Source organism: Cyrtonyx montezumae, unplaced genomic scaffold (assembly GCF_038088225.1).
Source record: "Cyrtonyx montezumae isolate F1298 unplaced genomic scaffold, pur_monq_1.0 scaffold_0, whole genome shotgun sequence".
NCBI classification, from domain to species: domain Eukaryota; kingdom Metazoa; phylum Chordata; class Aves; order Galliformes; family Odontophoridae; genus Cyrtonyx; species Cyrtonyx montezumae.
In genome coordinates, this window is record NW_027071824.1 from 3,393,441 (window position 1) to 3,398,787 (window position 5,347).

A 5,347-nucleotide genomic window follows, 5' to 3' on the forward strand; every position below is an offset into this window, starting at 1 on the left:
CCATGCAGGGGAGGGTAGGGGGGTGAGGGTGTCAGGGGGAGCAGGGAGGAGCTGATGCTCTGTGTTGGCTGCCTTGCTTGGGTGCCATGGGAGGTACTTACCAGCCTCTGAGCTCATCTAGGTGGCACAGACCACACCAGTACTCAGCTCACACCACACAGCCATCTCAGCCAGTCATTTCACAAGGCTTCTCACACTCCCTTTGCAGCAGTTCTAATTAAGCAAGAAAAAAGTATTTTCCCCTTCCAAGTGCACAGTCCTGATTTTTGCACGGGGATGCAAGGATGTGACCCGAAGATTATATAATTAGAAGGCATTTGTTATGCCTGCATCTCAAATCAGTGATTAGCATGTGACAGTCCCATCCTGGGAAACATCAAGCCACCATTGCTCTCTTCTCTCTCCTTTCTCACACAGCGTTAATTCCCAACTCTGGCAACCACCAGTGCTGAAGGCTCTTCAACTAGCCTGGGGTAAGTTTAAAACGTATGCGGCATGGGATGAAGCATGGGATTAGTAATACCATTTTTCATATTGCTGGATAATGAGTGAGCTGCAGGTATTTCAAATGCATGTAAAATGGTATAGAAAATATTTTCTATCTTCAATGCCCAGTTGTTTCCAGCTGATTTCTTCTAGGACTGTGAATGGAGATCCAGCTTTAGCATGCTGGAGAATCTTGTGAGGCTGCATTTACACTAAGGGCTATAGAAAAAGAGGTTTAAAAGACCTTTTCTGCTTTTATTGTTCAAGAGCTAAACTGGGGTCTCTTGCTAGCTTGAAGTATTTGAATGACAAGTGTGTTAGAATTAGCTGGAAATAAAGCATGAGACTGATGAGAGTAGATTAATGATTTTTTGCTTCTCTAAGAAGGACTGGAGTTGTTCCCAAAGTGGGATATTTAAAACAGCAATCTCAGCTGGCAGGATTGTGAGACAGTCCCCAAGAAGATGCCAAGCATTTTTTTTTTTCGGAGATCTATGTGTGTTTAGCAGTATCTACAGAAGCAGCAAAAGTGCACATGGACTCTCCTGCACTGTTCCTCAATTCATGATTCCACGAGCAGAGTGGGAAAGAAAGCCAAATGAATAACTGATGTCCATCAAGGCAAAGCTGTTAATTTACCTATCTGTATGCTGATGCTTGGAGCATTTGGTCTTTTTAACAAGTGATCCTATGTGCAGTTGATTATTTCTGCAAGTTGTGTCATTCCATGTTGGGGGAAGCAAGTGAAGGGGGACCATGGTCACACACAGGCTGAAGGACCTGCTTCCTCTCCATTGCCCATGCACGCAGGGAGGGCTCTCATCCCTGCTCTGTCGTAGTGACAGCTCTCTCCTGTCTTTGACCCTGTGCTTTGGGCATAATGACAGGTGATAAATGGTCCACCCTCACCTTCTCCCTTGGGGGATCTCATGGGAAGCAGGTTCTCACTCAAGGCTCTGTAGACTTTCACGTGTTGCCTGCTCTCTGGCTCCTGCAAGATTCCAGGGCAGCATTCTTTGCTGGACAGTGGTGGACAGAGTCATGGGGATCACTGATGGAGAGGTGGCACTCAGCTTTGCTTCTTGGGCTTAGCAGATTTTTGTTGCTGGTGAAAGATAGGGATCATAGGAGAAAATACTTCCTTCAGCTACAGTAGAGCAATCTGCTGGCTTTAACACTCTGCAGTTATTCAGGGGAGATTCAGGTCGGATATTGGGAAAAAATTCTCCTCTGAAGGAATGGGCACTGGAGCACCACTGGGAGGTGGTGGAGTCACCTAGAGGTGTTCAAGGAATGCAGAGATGTGGCACTGAGGGACATGGTTTAGTGGGCAACATTGGTGGTAGGTGGATGGTTGGATATGGTGATCTTAGAGATCTTTTCCAACCGTAGTGGTTCTATTCTCTGGTCTTGATGAGCAGCATGGAAAATGAGTTTTAATGCTCAGCTCTGAAGAAACAAGTATCTTTGTAGTTTCTTCTCCCTGAAGTGGGGGAGACGTGGGCTTAGGTTGCAGGCAGGCTGCTGACAGCTTTGTATGTTAAGCCTATCCAAAAGAACACTAACATCTCTCAGCTACTTACTGATGAGGAAAGTGCCCTGTGATGGGCTGGCATGCCAGGCAAACCATGGATTTGCTGTAGGTAAAGGTCTGACAGGGGTTTACAAAATAGCCCCACAGAGGATAAGCAGGGCTTGTGCTCACTGCTAATGTGCACATGCATTCATGTATGTGCATAGGGGAAGGGAAAAAAGGAGAGGGGTTTGTTTGCTATTGAGAAAAAAAGGTGAAGGGAAGGGATACTCTTGCTGCTTTTAGCTGCCTCAAAGAGGTCATAAAGGAGCTGAAGTCCAGACTCTTCCCAGACAGGGACAGTGAAAGGACATGAGACAAGTGACACAATCTGCAGCAAATAGGAAAGTCCCAGTTGGGGATAAGGAAAAAATATTCATCTCTAGTGTACTACTAGAGGACCAGAGAGACTGCAAGGCCTCCAGAGTGGGAGATACTCAAACTTCACCTGGACACAGCCCTGAGCCACGTGATGTAGCTTGGCATTAGCCTTGACTTGAGCAGGAAGCTGGACCAGGAAGGAGGCACCTGCTCACCTAGGTGCTGTATGAGCTTAAGATCATCAGGCTGAAGATTTAAACAAGCAGCTCACACGCAGGACCTCAGGGCAAACGCTAGTTCTGTTTTCCAACCTTTCTGGCCCCCTTAAGGATCAAATGAGATATTGCTTATCCAGCTCAGGCTGATCGAATCCTTTGTCCCAGGGAGGACAGGGTTAACTGTGGAGGAGACTGAGGACAAGCACTTGCACCAAATCACAGTGAGGTCTTGTTTGTTTTAATGCTGAGAAAGGACTGACTACTTTTCCTCCAGCAATTCAAAAGGAACATGGACAGACAGGCAACTCTGTATATTCATGGAGTCCAGCAGCGAGTCCTTAAATGCTGGCAAGTAGCCAACATAAGGCAATTATTTAATGAAACAAAGAACCAGGGAGTGAGTCAGGAAATTGCAGGCTGCAGCTAGAGGACACATGAAAGACAGTTACTCTAGTAAAGTAAGGAAGATTTTTCCAGACCCGTTTAACCAAAGTCAACCTACTTTGCAGTGTGGTCATACAGCAGAGCTCCTGGTGGTGCCTGGAGCAGGAGGGCACGGTGGCATCCCTGGGGTCCCAGTTTCAAAGCTTTATTCCTGTGCTCTGCAGAGAACAGAGACCATGCTCAAGCACTGTCCCTGCTTGCATGAGTGTGATGTGGATGCTCCTCAGTTAGTTCTCCATGGTTCTTCCTGCATGGAAACTGTTTTCAGCTCCTTCTATAATGAAAAAATTCTGCAGATACCAGGAATCCACAGTATTTTTACATCCCAGAAGATAACATGCAGTGGCAACAGTTCCCCTTCCAGTTCTATGTGTGACTGAGTTGAAAACACATGAAATCAGTCGATAGGTAACAGGGCAATGACATGTCCTCATAAGAGCTGTTCATCTACAAATATTCCTTCTCTCTAATTAAATCTCCAGGTAGGTTATTTTTCCCCATATCAGAAAAACCTCATTCTTTATACTGGAGCCAAGAGGTTGTGGGACATTACCTGTAGCATATCAGATGGGGGGATGCCTCCTGTGAGTTTCTTCCTCATTAAGTGCACTGTCCCTAATGATAACTGCAAGTTTCCTTGTGTTACTGGAGGGTCACCGCAGACCTTCTTCACATCACATCCTTCACTCTGCATCACTGCTGTGAGGTTGACTGCATAGCTCCTGCTGATCTGCTGGGGCAGAAGTGTGACCTAGACAGAGACACAAGCATTCTGAGGCCTCAGATGACTAGGAGGAGCTGGCCTAAGAGAAGAGGCAGACAGAACATGGTAGAACAGATTGATAGTTTAATTCTGGCTTTTTCTCACCTTGGGTACCCAACATTGCAAACTGTTTATACATACTTTTTTCATGCATTAGATTCCCCTTTCCTTTCCTGTTTAAAAATGTGCAGAAGCATGGGTCACAGTTTCTCCTTTTTGTCTGTTTGGAACTTTTTGGATACACTTCCTTGGAGAAGAAAACCCATAAGAATTCCCTTGTGTAGTGATACAGATAGCATATCAATATAATTAATTCCATACTAATTGATTACTATTAATTCTTAAGAGTTAACTATTACATACTATTACATATTGCTACAACTGGTACAGTAAAATACTAATAATTTAATAGCAAAGCCATTAAGAATGTGGGGTTTTTAGAAAACAAACAAACAAAAAAAGAATGTCTGGAAAAAGCTGTTTTCACTGAAAGGTTTATCACAGAGAAGGTTTCAGTTTCCTTCAGACCTGTTTTGCCTTTCTAATTTGTTCCTTTTCCCTCATCATTGCAAAAAAAAAAAACAACAACAAAACAACCCTGAATTCTGCAACCAGTTCCTGGTGTTAAAGCAGCTGGTGTTGGTTCACTGGCCCAAAAACAAAACCCTCAGGAATTTGCTATGGTACTGACTCTAAACTGGCAAAACGTTTAATGACAATCATGCTATCAAACAAACTCCTACAAAATTGAAGTCTGGTTCACTCAGACATCAAAATTTTGTGCCTTCTTCTCAAGACTACGGAAGGAAGGGGTAGTTACTTTAAAAACAACAGTATATTTGTGTGTTTCAGAAGCAAATAACATTCTTGCTGTTCCTCAAGAGTACCATATGGAAACTTAAATCACTTTTTTTCCCTGCTAATAAGGGCCAGAGCACAGGGGAGGCTGATGGAGTCAGAACTGTTCAGCTTGGGGAAGGGAAGGAGACAGGCTTGTCTCATGGACACAGTGAAAGGACAAACACAAGTCAGGGGAACATCTGAGCAATCAGCTGCGTAGCAAAAAGCTGGTTCCTTGATCTACAGCACCCATGCCAGTGTTTATGTGCATTTCACTTTCCAGTATACATCTCATTTTGCTTCTGCATTCAAACAGGAAGCCTCTTGATGAACAAATGGTTTCTGTGGGATTGCATAGTACTTCAGTCACCCATCAGCACAAGCACGAATGGCCTTGGGCTGGGAGGGAAACATTTGTACCAGCAGCCCAATCTGCTCGCAGAGGCTCTGTGAACCCAAACAAACACTTAGGATGCCTCGTTCCCTCTCAAATCTCTCCTTCTCCCCTTGTTTTCCGAACTTTGAGCAACTCCGCTCAATAAATCCTTTTTACATCTTTCTGCACTCAGGGTTCAGACCAGCTGACCCATCGCAGGGCTCACATGTGGGCAGCTCTAAGCCATGGGATGTTCCCAGTGACCAACCAGAACCCTCCAGTGTGAGGACAGAAGTCCCTGCGAGGACGCACACCTTATAGCAGCC